This window comes from Apium graveolens, chromosome 4 (assembly GCF_009905375.1).
Source record: "Apium graveolens cultivar Ventura chromosome 4, ASM990537v1, whole genome shotgun sequence".
Classification (NCBI taxonomy): domain Eukaryota; kingdom Viridiplantae; phylum Streptophyta; class Magnoliopsida; order Apiales; family Apiaceae; genus Apium; species Apium graveolens.
Window position 1 is genome coordinate 100,677,835 of NC_133650.1, and position 15,783 is coordinate 100,693,617.

Here is a 15,783-nt window from a genome sequence, read left to right on the forward strand (position 1 = left end):
GTCACGGGGTGGAGAGTTTGCATGGATTATAGAAAGCTAAACAAGGCTACAAGGAAGGATCACTTCCCTCTCCCTTTCATTGATCAGATGCTTGATAGATTGGCTGGGCATGATTACAATTGTCTTCTGGATGGCTATTCGGGATATAATCAGATCAGTATTGCTCCAGAAGATCAAGAGAAGACTACATTCACATGTCCTTTTGGTACTTTTGTATTCCGGAGAGTTTCTTTTGGGCTATGTAGTGCACCAGCCACTTTTCAGAGATGCATGATGGCTATTTTCTCTTATATGATTGGAAATAATGTAGAAATGTTCATGGACGATTTCTCGGTCTTGGAACTTCTTACGATGAATGCTTGAACAGTCTTGGGTTAGTGCTGAAAAGGTGCGTTGAGACCAATTTGGTTCTCAATTGGGAGAAATGTCAATTTATGGTGCACCAAGGCATCATTCTTGGTCACAAGATTTCTAGTAAGAGTCTTGAGGTGGACAAAAAGGTGGGGGTTATTGAAAATCTTCCTCCACCAATTTCTGTTAAGGGAATTCACAGTTTTCTTGGTCATGCGGGTTTCTATAGGCATTTCATCGAGGACTTCTCTAAGATTTCGAAGTCGTTGTGCAATTTGGAGAAAGATGTCCCTTTCACATTTGATGATGAGTGCCTTGCTGCTTTTGAGACACTGAAGAAGAGTAGGATTACGGCACCTGTTATAACTACACCTGATTGGTCTGAACCATTTGAAATGATGTGCGATGCAAGTGACTATGCAGTTGGAGCAGTTCTTGGGCAACGAAAGAACAACATATTTCATGTAGTCTACTATGCTAGTAAGACTCTTAATGGTGCTTAACTGAACTACACCACTAATGAGAAAGAACTTTTGGCAATTGTCTATGATTTTGAAAATTTTTGATCTTATCTACTTGGGACGAAGGTGACAGTTTTAGAGGATCCAATTATAACTTCATAATTATAACTTCACAAGATAAGTCAAGTCTCCGATCATCTCTCGCGTTTAGAGGATCCAATTATAACTTCACAAGATAAGCCTTTGATTAACGAATCTTTTCCCGATGAGTAATTATTTGGAGTGCAAGCATAAGAACCGTGGTTCTCCGACATTGTGAACTACCTTGTGAGTAACGTTATGCCTCTAGAGTTGACTTCCGCTCAAAGGAAGAAGTTTCTGCATGAAGTGAATTGGTATATATGGGATGAGCCATTTCTTTTTCGACAAGGAGCTGACCAAATCATTAGGAGGTGTATTCCTTACAGCGAAACGGGGGGGATCTTGCGATATTTCCATTCAACGGCTTATGGAGGGCATTATGGTGGAGAAAAGACAACATCTCGTATTCTTCAAGCAGGTTTCTTTTGGACGACCTTGTTTAAAGATGCTCATCAGTATGTTTTGAAATGTGATCTATGTCAACATGTGGGTAATGTGTCCAAGAGGGATGAGATTCCTGTTAATGTGCTTCTCGAGGTTGAAGTCTTTGATGTTTGGGGGATTGACTTCATGGGGCCATTTGTCTCATCTTGTAACAATCAGTATATCTTGTTGGCGGTTGATTATGTCTCGAAAGGGGTTGAAGTTAAGGCATTGCCAATGAACGATGCGAAGGTAGTGCTTAACTTTCTTCACAAGAAAATATTCACAAGATTTGGAACTCCAAGAGTCATAATCAGTGATGAGATGTCACATTTTTACAATCGCAAGTTCACTTCTATGATGCAATGGTATAATGTGAATCATCGCAATGCTATGACTTATCATCCTTGGATGAATTGTCAAGCTGAGGTATCTAACAGAGAGATCAAGCGTATTTTAGAGAAAGTTGTATGTCCATCAAGAAAAGATTAGTCTTTGAAGCTTGGTGAAGCTGTTTGGACGTATCGAACAGTGTAAAAGACTCCGCTAGGGATGTCACCGTGTCAGTTGGTTTATGATAAAGGGTGTCATTTACCGGTGGAGCTAGAGCATAAAGCGTATTGGGCTTTGAAGAAGTTGAATCTTGATTTGGATGCAGCTGGAAATAAGAGGATGCTTCAATTGAATGAGCTCGACGAGTTTCGACTTCAAGCATATGAAAACAACAAAATGTATAAGGAGAAAGTCAAGAGGTGGCATGATAGGGGTCTAGTGCTCAAATCATTTATGCCAGGGCAACAAGTTTTTTTGTTCAACTCTCGTCTCCGTCTTTTTCCTGGAAACTTGAAGTCAAGGTGGCCAGGGCCGTTTGTTGTCAAAACTGTGTTTCCACATGGAGCGGTGGAGATTTTTGAGAATGATCCGGGCCAAGCATTCAAAGTAAATGGTCAGAGGTTGAAGCATTACTATGGTGACACGGAAAACCGCGAGGTGGTTAGTGCCGTTTTGTTGTTCGTTTGATCTCGCATTTCTATGTCAAGCTAACAATGTAAAGCAAGCGCTTTTTGGGAGGCAACCCAAGTTTGTTGTACATTAGTAGAGAGAGGAAAAATAAAGAAAGGAGAAAAATACAAAAAAAATGAAAAATTTATGGGCCAACTACAGTGGCATGGCGCGCCTGCGCTGAGGAAGCGGGGAGGCCGCACCCATTTTCTAAAGACAGAGCGTGCCTACGCTGCTTAGTAGGGCGGCCGCGCTGAAAAGACAGAAGCACGGTGTGCCCGCGCTGAGGTAGCGCGCGTCCTCGCTGCCCCTAATTCCGAAAAAATAATAAAGCTGCGAAAAAAAGAGAAAATCGGGGACTTCTTCTAAAAATCAATTTCTACCCGAATTTTACTCTTCCACATCCCAAATTTCCCTCTCCAAATCAAACCCATTATTCCCATAATCAATTCCCACTTCTATTCCATATCTAATTCTCTCCACACCTCCTATATATACATACACTTATACACAAACTTCTCCATCACTTCTCAAATTTTTAAACAGAATTCTCTCTCAAACACTTACCTCTTATTCTCTCTTATTCAATCCCAATGGCATCCAAGAGACATCAAACTCAAGTAAGCAGCAGCACCACTGATTCTTCGAGTGCAGGTGATGTGAGGCCAAGGTTTTTAACTCGTAAGGCTGAAGCGGAGTATACAAGGCTTCTATCGAAGCCTATAGCCAAGGAGCGTGGTTTTCTACCATCGGGGAAGGATGGTAGGTTGCTGGAGATGATCTTGGAGATGGGCTGGGTTGCTTTTTACGAGGCACCCGCTGCTGTGCCCATGAGTGTGGTTCGTGAGTTTTATCCTAATGCTAAGGTGGAGAGGAATGGTTTCACTGTGGTTATGGGGATGGCGGTGGAGTACAGTGCTGAGGCGATAAGGAGGGTGATTTATCAGCCCGCGAGGAGGCCCGGTCAGGACACCTGGAACGATAAGACTCCGTAGGAGTTTGATCTGGATTTGATAGTTGCTACTCTGTGTATTCCTGATACTCATTGGAAGTTTAAGAGGGGCACAACTGATTATGCCACATTCCCTGCTTCATGTATGAACAGGTTTGCCCGTGCATGAAATTCGTTTATTTGTGTTAACATCATGCCATCTTCTCATGTACATGATCTGACTGTGGAGCGTGCACGGCTGTTGTGGGGTATTCTTCAGGGTGATTATATGGACCTTGGGATGGTTATTCACCAAGGTATTCTGAGGTTTTTGCGAGGGAGTACTACGGGTTCTATACCTTATGTGTCCATTGTGACGAAGTTGTGCTTGGCAGTTGGTGTTCATTGGCCAGCACACGAGCAGCTCCAGATTCCGAGTGCTCTCATTGACAGTACCACTTTGTCGACAATGCAAGAGTGGGATGCAGGAATGACTGATTTGAGAGGACTTGCATATTCTTTTGACCATCTTCCTGGTGGGAGGCCAGCTGCTGGGGCAGCTCAGACGAGCATAACTGCTTGGAGATCTCTGTTAGGTGAAGAGGCTGGCCATCACAGCAGGAGCATGAGGAAGCAGGAGCGGATGTTGGAGTTGATATGAGCATGGCGCAATATAGGCGTCTAGCGAGGAGGCTGGATGCGATTTATGACATCCATAGTCGGTTTGCACGTGATCTCACCCAGGTGTTAGGGATTGCATTCAGAGCCACATGTGTTGACATCCAGTGGCCAGTATTTGGTAAGGATTCCGTGTATCCACCTCCAGTCATGCCTGACAGTCCACCCGTTAAGGTTGAGGATCCTAATTCCGAGTAGGTATGCCTGATTCCTTACTATTACCTTCATTGAGAAAAGTGAAAATTTTAAGTTTGGGGGTAGTAGTTTAAGGAATATGTTTTGTGTGAGTCATATATAGTTTGCATATTCATGATAGTTTAGTGCATATAGTTGCATTTTGCCATGTAGTTTTTTTTATTTTTGTAGTTTTTATGATAGTTGTTCATATAGTTCATGCATTTGCATTATAACATGATCCCTTAGATGTTTTTTTCGGTTGACTTATGATATTGATGCTAGTGTAATGATGTCGTATTTAGTGATGTTAAGTCGTATCGAATTTATTTGCATGCTAGAGACAATTGTATTTCACTAAGTCTTATAGGTTGCTTGAGTGCTAGATCATGGGCATGGTTTATTTGTTTGTTGAAGTTGAATCGCTTGTTTATATTTAAAATTTAGGATATTCTCTTAATGATATAATAACATGGATGTTTAAAAATTGGAGAAAATTGGATTTTATTGCTAGTTGTTGTGGCTAGGTGTCAAATGGCTAGTAGCCGGATCATATTTATATGAGTAGTCTAGGGTTGAACGAGATGGAGCGAAACGCACTCGTTCAGAAATTTATGGAAAAAAAGAAAAAAAAAGAAAAAAAGAAAAAAAAGAAAAAAATAATAAGAGTTATGTATAATTGATCACGAGTGGGCTCTTTAGTATTCGAGTTATTAAGTTCTTAGGGGACTTTGTGCTTAGTGACCTAAGGCTTTTATAGTCTGGGATCCGCTAACATAACGCTCGCTATATGGGTACTATATTGTATAAGTCTTTTGTGGACCTCACTCATTGTACGGTCAAATAAGCATACTTGTGTTGTTTTATTGTGAATAAAAGCATGAATCCATATAAAACTCCAATATAAGAATTGAAGTGTTATAAGTTATTTTGAGTCTAGCTTTTATTTTATTTATAACCTTGCGATTGCTTTGATGAGTAGTGAGTCATGGTTATTGATCTAGTTGCGGTAGAATATCTGTAAGCATTTGCACACATGCACGTCTTTGGTTTGTAAGTTGATTTGTAAGGTTTGATTGATCTTTATGTGAATAAATGCATTTATTGAGATGTTGCTTGTTGATTGGTTTAGTTATTCTATAGGGATTATTGCATTCATTTAGTTGCATTCATGCATTTTTATTTCTTGTTCTTTGAGTCTATTTATGCATGAGGACAAGCATCGATTCAAGTTTGGGGGTATGTTGAGTGACATTTATGACACTTTATAACGCTCCATTAAGCTTTGAATTGGTGTTTTTGTACTCAAGTTATTGGTGTTTTAATGTGTTTTCTAGTGTTTTTGCATTTCAGGCATTAATCGGAATTCATGTGAATTAACATTGATTTGATAGTCTGGTAGTATGTTATTCGTGCAACGAAAGTTGGCATTTATCAGTTTTGTGTTATCTGATTAATATCATCACCATTCCATGCTAAGGTTAGGAAAAATAAGGCTATTCAATGAAGTATTTAATGAAGTTAGAATCCTATGTTTGTGTCATATATTATTCAAATCTCTCTAATCTCTTAGTTTATGTTCTCTAGTACAATTCTCAATAGTTAATCATAATTATAATCGAAACCCAAATTGTTATTCGTCTTAGCATTGAATAATAGCCATATCATTGTTGTATAAGTGCATAAATCACAAAGTTAACCTAAACCAGTCCCTGTGGGAATGAACTAAAAATAATTCTATATTACTTGCGATCGCGTATACTTGCGTGAATTATTAGCGCGTGTTTAGCCCTAACAAGTAGATATATCATTTTTCAGGAGGATGTGTATCTTTTCAAAGATATTATGAGCAACCCTGATTCGTACTCTAACAGTAATTTATTTCCTTACACTCCCCTTCAGTTTTGTGCATCTTATAATAAAACTTGTTCTATTCTCACACCAAATCAGTCTCTCGATCCCAGTATATAGTCTCATTTTAGTACTCGACCAGTTAGACAAAGAGCTTTTCCATCCAAGTTTAAATATTATGTTGTTGTTCCTCAGCATTTGCTTCCCAATTCTGCATCTTTTTCTTCTGCTTCTAGTCAGGTATCATATCTTATTCACAAATACATCTCTTATGAAAGAGTCTCTCCAGAATATTCCATATTTCTAGATGCTATTCCTCAAACATTTCTTCCATACACTTATAAGCAAGCAGCAACTGATTTTAATTGGTTGCAAGCCATGAAATTAGAAATTAATGCTTTAGAAAATAATCATACTTGGGAAATTATTACTACACCTTCAAATCGGCCACAGTAAACTGCAAATGGTTGTTTAAAATCAAATATAAACCTGATGGTAGCACTGGCAGATATAAAGCTAGCTTAGTAGCTAGAGGGTTTACACAAACCTATGGGCTTGATTACTTTGAAACATATGAATCTGTAGTCAAAATGACTATATTAAGATTACTGATAGCTATTGTAGCTGCCAAGAACTGGTCTATATCACAGTTAGATATTACAAATGCCTTTTACATGGTGAACTGAATGAAACAATTTACATAAAATTACCATCTGGATATCTTCAGTTATCCAAATATTTTGATCTGTCTGGTATAACAGATTCCAATAATGTGGTTTGCAAGTTGCATAAAACTTTGTATGGGCTTAAACAAGCTCCCAGATGTTGGTTCTCTAAATTTTCTGCAACATTTTTGGAGTATGGCTTCACATAGTCTCATTTAGATAACATCCTGTTTACTCTTACCTGCAACAGTCAATTTATGGTTGTCTTAGTATATGTTGATGATATACTTGTCATGGGACTTTATAAGGGTCTTATACAAAATATTATTGCATTTATGGCTTCAAAGTTTAAGGTGGAAGATCTTGGTGCTTTAAATACTTTATTGGCATTGAAGTAGCAAGGTCATCGACATGCATTTATTTACATCATAGTTAATACACTCTAGACATACACAAAGACACAGGTTTGCTTGCTGCCAAACCCTCTAAGATACTTATTGAACATAATTACAATCTGCAGGATAATAGTAGTCCTATATAGCCTGATACAAGTGCTTCTTCTTATAGAGAAATTGTTGGAAGACTTCTCTATCTCACTGTCACTAGACCTTACATTTCTACTCAGTTCAGGTTCTATCAAAGTTTCTAACTAAACCTAGGTTTGATCATCTACAAGCAGCTCACAAAGTTGTCAATATCTCAAATCAGCTCCAGGATAAGGCATTATCTTGTCAGCCATGACACCTGTTATCAATCTTGCACGATATAGACATTATTTTATATATTGAATATATAACTAATTCATAAGAATATTGTTAATTCTTAAATCACATAAGCATATAAGAATTAACAATTTAATTAGGAGAAGGGTTTGAGAAAACAAACAGAGATTGGATTTAGTCTCGAGTCCATAAAACTCTCTCCTTAATGCAGTTTCGCCCCGCACCATCCGTGTTTAGCGGCCTGCTTCCCAGGATAAAACGAGATTCTAGTATAATCGATAATCGAAAATACACTCAGTGAACTTGAACTAAGCTCGATAACTATCACCGGAATATTTGGAAAATTTAAGATTGAAGAAACCGAGAATTAAAGAGGTGACTCTCATTTTCTCCACTTAATAAAACTTGTGCCCTAAGACTCTATATATAAAGAGAGGCTTGAAATGACTTGTATTTTTTTGATTTGGTACATGGTATTTATAAGAAAAACCAAGGAAAAGGTTTGTGCTATTCTCGATGTGGTACAAAACCCAATTTTTGCATTAAAAGGTCTCACTTTGGAACATCAATTTTCATTCACCTTTTACTCATTTTGAGCGTGTAAATATGTGTTGGAATTCCCTCGAAGAGGAGAATACGTTCCAATAAATACACACCGCTAACACATAATATGTATCACTCATATAGAGTCTCAAAATGATTCACAACTTAGTCAAAAATACTAAGTTTGTCCAACAATCCTCCACAAATGAGATTGATGATCCAATAGTACGCACCATATAGACAAAAAGACGTGGAGGTTGACTTGGTGATAGTTCTTGTGGTCAGATATAGCATATGATAGGTAGGGAATTCTCCTTGAACCTTCGCTCGAATAAGTATAGTGACTTTACTGGTAAACAGTATGACGTGATGTTCTTGAACTGTTCGGCCGTTTGTATAAACGATGATATACTTATCATTATATCTTTCCTCACTCATTCAGTTCTCATAATTATGTACATTTTGGCCTCGAAATATCGTTCTGGTTCTACAAGGGTTTCTATAAAATTGTGCCTAGCAATTCTCCTTTGAAATGGCCCCACTTCTTTCACACATAGGTGATCTTTATCTTATAGAGTAACCCATGTTTACTCAACCGAATTCCATTTATTCAAAATTGAAATCCATTAATTCGTCAAAGATCATTAAAAGCATAAAGCTTAACCTCGTACCTTACGGGTCTCACTGTTTTATCATCATAGAAATATGTCAGGGGTTACCCCTACAGTGATTTGGTCATCATGATTTAGTTGTCCCATTGAACCAAGTTCTTGGGATCTCCAGTCAGCAAGGTTGGGTGTCCACCATGATGCCGTTAAGCAATAGGCAATGCCCATTCCTCTCGATGATTTTACAACTATCTCTCGGTCTAACTAGATTCCCTTGGTTTAAACAGATTCACTCAATTTAACCATCTGGTTAGTGGATCCAAATATTATCATTTGACTTTACATAGTCAATCATGATTATTCTCGTTGAGAATAGTTATTTAATGGTATTATGTCATTATCATAGATGTGAGACATACTATTGCATACACAATAATGTGATCTCCCAATTTGCAGATTGATTACACAATATATGTATATTGGAGACACGTTTTCCTTATCATTTAGGAATATCCTTATAAAGTGGTTATTCACCCTTTTAACTGCATTTATTTTATGCACCAGACTCATATTCCATCATGAATTGAGCTAAGTTTAGAATTTCCATGACATGACTGCTAAGTGTGAAATGTATTCTCTAATGACTTTTAAGTTTTTAAAGACAAATATTTAATTTACACACTATATTCACATAGTACAATTAGATATTTTTCGTATTGCATTCCAATCTCACGAGCATATATCATACACCTTAAATCGCATTGCAATCACTTCCAAGTGACCAATTTTCATTTTATTCGTTCATCTACTCAGTTTACGAACTGTGTAGCCTATGTCTGATTTTGTACAATTTTAAAAAGTGCAACAAACTTGTAATCCTTCCTGAGAGATCCTTGTTCATCTACGCTTGGATATAAATCCATTCCAGCTATGACAACTTTAGCTTTGTTGATATCTTCAAGATTCACCTCACCAACATGTGACATGTATCATCTAAGTCTTTTAAAGTCACGAATATTGTAACCTTCAAATCAAAACTTTTCAATCTCATCAAGATTTTCAGAGATGATCCTCTTATCATTACTTCTCGTAATTATCAGATCACTCACATGCAATCAATTATGACTTGCATATCATGTGTAAATAACACCTGCACACTTGTCAATTCTCTGAATCAGTTTGACATCTCATATTGACATATTTCACATTTATGAAATAACTTCACCAGTTATGACTCAAGGCTTCCATTTGTTATTGATATTACCAGCTTTTAGCATCCTAAAAACCAGCAATTTTAGTTTGCAACATTACCGAATTAAAGCATCCTTAAACTGGCAATCCTTATTCACATAGCAACCAATTCTGAGCGTCCTCACAATGACTTAAGGGTTTCGAGCACATAAACGCAATGGAAACAGTAATTAAAACGTGAAAAATCAAAATTTTCGAAACCCACCACAGCATCCATGCGAAAAACATATATTTAATTCATAGATCAGATTGTTTACCTTAAGAAGCTTTACCAATTGGTTGACTAATGGAGATCCAAAGCTTGTTCAATAACCATGCATCCCGCTTCGAGATCTACGCTCTATTGGTATCCACACGAATGCTTGAACTCAAGGATTGGATGTGTACTAGCACAAACTCGTTTCTTCTTGCTCTCTCCATCTTCTCTCGAGGTGGCTAGGGTTTTAGTAAAAGTCTTGCTTGCAAAATCAACCACACAAGAGATATTATATAGAGAGTAGAAAAATGAAATTTAACTCTTAACTAATTAGTAGTTATTATTAATTCGAAATTCCTATTTGTATTATAATTAAGTCTCACTTAATTATTTAATAAATAAATTTCATAATTAATATTAGTAAATTCGAATATCAATATTTATCTAATTAATTAAGTCATACTTAATTAATATTATAAATAATTCGAATTACTTTAATATAATTTAAATCCAATTTAAATTAAATAATCCTTCAAGCATTCTTAGTGTGTGACCCTATAGGTTATTATTATATTGGCAACGAATTTTAAATCTAATTTAAAATCGTAAACAATGAGCGGCATCTAGTAATACATCATTGCTACCCAAGTAATAATAATTGAATCGATGATCGATTAAACCTTTTGTGAATAATGTACAATGTAATATAATCCCTTTAACCAAATATTATAGATTAAACTAGAGGCATGTTATGTGTCATCCTCATCATAGTTTAATCCAAGTTTCCTTGATCAATGAGTAGACTATCATATCAAATCAACATTTGAGCGTGGCCACGCATTTCGTAGTCTAGCTCACACAAGAGGCCAATAATATCACTCCTAAAATAGGAGGGTTAAATCCCATCTAGATCATTCATATTTCTTATAAGATTTATAATATACCCAATGTCCGCTTTTATCATTACCCGGTCAAGGATAACTTTTAATGGAATCAATGTATATTAATTCTCGTATGGAAATATAATGACTTCAGGTCTAAGGACCATTACATCATTATCACTGTGAGAATTACTTATGACACAACAGACATGTAGAATCTCACATCGGGTCCGTCCAGCACCATGTACATATACATCTTCCTGTGTTTTTGACTTTAGTATCACTATACCTATGATCAATGAGATGTGATCATCAGTCAACAAACACACCGGTTTTAATGCATTATTATTGCCCCTTAATAATAATACCCGACTAGGGACCTTTAGGAATATTGATACTATTCTCATAATCTCATTTCTAAGTCACGTACATAGAGATATAAAATTGCATATCATATTCCAAGGACATTTATTAATCTAACATTTATATCGCAGTAATTAAGAAATAATAAATTATAAAGAGAATAATCGATAGAACATAAACATTAATAATCCTAATATCTTAAACTAAAACATCATAGTGTTGTCTCTAGGGCACAAACACTAACAATCTCCCACTTTCACTTGAGCCAATCACCCATGTATCTAATACCCATGGAACTAGTATGACCATCGTGCTTCTGCTGCGACAAAGCCTTAGTCAGTGGGTCTGCAACACTATCATTACTATGCACTTTACATTTATATCTCCTTGATCAATAATCTCATTAATAAGGTGATATCGCTTAAGGACATGCCTAAGCAGTCTCCTTAGATGTTTCAAAAATATCAATATATTCAGCTTCCATTATAGAATCATCAATGTTCTTTTTGTGAACTATTCCATGTCAAATCCTTATAAAAGAATTTGACATGTATCCGAATTATTGATAAGTGTCCTGTGCAAACCAAACCAACAGCAAGTCATTTTCTTTATTCCTTTTACAACAATTTCTTTACTCTCTATTCTGTCTCTCTGTTCATCTCCTTTTTCTCCTTCTGTCTCTGTTTCTCCTCTCGGCTGTTCCTGTTCGCCGTCGTTTCATTTTTTCCGGTCGTGCCCGGTGAGCCGCCGCTTGAATCCTTATATTGGATGGTTCTATTTGTGTTGATAATCTATGTATACGTGTATATATATATATTCGTGTGTATGCTGTCAGCATGTGTCTATTGTGCCTGTTTTAATATCTTCTGTTATTTTCTTCCTGCCATCGCCGTACGTATACCTGTGGCGCCCTCCAAACCCGGGTCGGAAGTTGGGCTCCACAACACACACACACACAATATATAAACCTGCAGATATAATATTATTAATAATAACCCTGCTTTCCACAACCACAGATCGCAACAGGTTAAAGTATGAAAACAAGCCACAACCTTAACTTTTATTATAACGTACCAAAATCCCAACTAATTTGACTTACAACTGATAATAAAATTGTTCTTACAATCTTACTATCTCACTACCATATAAAGCTCCTGCTAGCTCGATTCAACTCAATCTGGAATCCTAGCTCGTACTCTGGACTGAGGAACCTCGTTATCAACCATATCCTTTTTAACTGTAGAATACATAAAAAGATTCGCAAGAGTGAGCTAACTAGCTCAGCAACTCATAATAACGATAACTGAGGTTAAACAATGTTCAAATGGAATGATTCAGAAGAATCAAGTTTCTTGTTAAATAATCATTAGAATTGGATATTCATTTTAAATTTTAAAACAAAGGTTAGGCTGCTGATCAGTCACACACTAACCCCGAGAAAGGCTTCCCGCTTTGCTCTATATACTGGATCCAAGGCACACATTGGCCTTCTACGACCACGAATCTGGGAAATAACTCATCACCATCCACCGTCAACTCATCAAAAATCATTGTTGATGGCGGCAAAATTTGTCGGTGCCCGAATCATTCGGGTTTCTAATACGAATTTTACCAATTTAAATCTCGAATAATTAATTTAAATATCTGAATAATCACAAAGTTCATTCGAAATTTTTCACAAAATTAGATTAAAATTCGAATTCCAAAAATTGTGGAACAATCGAATTATACAGAACCTAAACCAAAAGCAGTGACTTGCAACACATATAACAAAGAAATGGGAACACGCACGTGGGCGTTACACGCACGCCGACCACCACGCCGGAATACGCACGGCGGCGGCTGGAAGAAAGTAACAGAAGATATCAAAATAGGAACAACAGACACACACTAACAGGATACACACGAACATATATATACACGTATACACAGATTATCAATACAAATAGAACCAGCCAAGCTAAGGATTCAAGCGGCGGCTCACCGGGAACGGCCGGAAAAAAATGAAACGGCAGAGAATAGGAACAGCCGAGAGGAGAAACAGAGAATGAAGGAGAAAAAGGAGATGAACAGAGAGTAAATAAATTGATGTAAAATGAATAAAGAAAATGACTTGCTGCTAGTTTGGTTTGCACAGGATACGTATCAATAATTCGGATACGTGTCAAATTCTTTTATAAGGATTTGACAAGTGTCCCTTAATATCCGGGAGTCGAAACTTTACCCCAATTTCACAATTTATCAAAAAAAGTTACGCGAAAATAATACCAAAACTTCTTGAAATATTATAAATACCATAAAATTAATAAAAAAAATTAGAAATTTTAAAATAATTTTTTGAAGCGCAATAAATACCCGGATTTAGCGATTGGATGAAACCAGGTGCGGTTAAAATACATCGAAATAAATCTAAATTAGTATTAAAATGTCAGACATATCCCGAAGTAAATAAAAATGTAATTCTCATAATTTGAAAACAATTTCTAAAATGCAGTTTATACCCGCTTTCAACAATTGAACGAAACAACGCGCGGGTGAAATTAGTCCCAAAAATTTTCAGAATAATTCTAAAATTCTCAGAATATTATGAACTTAATAAAAAGTGAATTTTTTAATTTTTGAAAAATTCTGGAATTAAATACTGATTTTACAAATAAATAAAATCAGAAAATTGTACAGGGTTAAATAATTGATGAAATATTGATTTCTAAATTTTTATAAAATCCCAAAAATAGTTTTTGTAATTATAAAACCATTAAAAAGTTTTTAAAGACAATCCACATATTTATACAAATAAATTTGCATTAAATTTACTTTTAAAAGTGGAAATAATTTAATACAATTTCATAATTAATTACGGGGACAATCCGGTACACCATAAATCACACATACATAATAATAAAATAAAACAGAGCTGACAAAAACTATACACATACTTTATTTATTTAATACTTCCATAATTACATATTTAAATAATTCAAAAATACAAGAATCGTTATATCACGCAGTGGAAGCGTGGTGGGCCCATAACCCACAAGTCCCAGGATCGAAACCCGGCTCTGATACCAACCTGTGGCGCCCTTCAAACCCGGGTCGGAAGTTTGGGGTCGACAACACACACACACAATATATAAACATGTAGATGAAATATTATTTGTAATAACCCTGCTTTACACAACCATGGATCGCAACAGGTTAAAGTATGAAAACAAGCCTCAACCTTAAATTTTATTATAACGTACCCAAATCCCAACTAATTTGACTTACAACTGATAATGAAATTGTTCTTACAATCTTACTATCTCACTACCATATAAAGCTTCTGCTAGCTCGATCCAGCTTAATGTGGAATCCTAGCTCGTACTCTGGACTGAGGAACCTCGCTATCAGCCATATCCTTTTTAATTAGAGAATACATAAAAAGATTAGCAAGAGTGAGCTAACAAGCTCAACAAGTCATAATAACGATAACTGAGGTTAAACAATGTTCAAATGGAATGATTCAGAAGAATCAAGTTTGTTGTTAAACAATCATTAGAATCGGATATTCATTTTAAATTTTAAGACCGAGGTTAAGCTGTTGATCAGTCACGCACTAACCCCGAGCAAGGCTTCCCGCTTTGCTCTATATACTGGATCCAAGGCACACACTGGCCTTCTACGACCACGAATCTGGTCTGACCACGAATCTGGTCCACATAAAGAAAACTATCCAATTCATAATAGTTCAGTATGATAAACAATGTACTTCAATAAAACAAGATCATAATCAATGATGATAAAACACTTGAATAAAAGCGTAATGCAATTCATGGGTATCACAAGGGTGTATCAAAGTATGTATAAGAAATGGCCTTCAGCTTGTAGGAGAATCAGGTATTAGATGAGCAAGGATTTTACAAGGTTTAGTTCTTTGATGTCACAAGGTATGGTTGTGTATAAAATTTTCGGTATGTTCAAACAATTTTGTTCCAGTGTTTGGTATATGATGGGTATATATTTGTGGAGTAGTATCGTATTTACACAGTTTAGTATCTGGTAAATCAACAAGGAATGGTTCACAAGGAATAAGTCTTACGGCTCAAAGATCAAATGATGTGGCTCAGGTTCAAGGCTGAATGATTCAAAGTACTTACAATATAAAATAGAGCTATTTTGAATACTTAACAATATGTCATGAGAGAATTTAGAAATATTTGCATTATATCCCGAAAAAGGTTTACAAGTACTTGCTTTACAAGGCTTTACAACTATTAGTGATCGACTCTGACCCGACTCTGCCGCTCAGGCTTTATTGTCTATCCACTAGATCACCCTGGATTCGACCTCAACACTTCAGTCCTTTGATTGGAACCTTACTGAGCTTTTCGACTGACCACCAAACTATCTTTCGTCCAATGCCAATTCTCGGGCCTTCCGACTAGAACCTACAGAGTCGAAATACCCTAATTTAGACTTCTGATTAAGCTTGAAATATCCTCACTAACAATATACCCGTGCGTTAAGAAACCCCGACTCGCAACACATACATTATTGTAATAC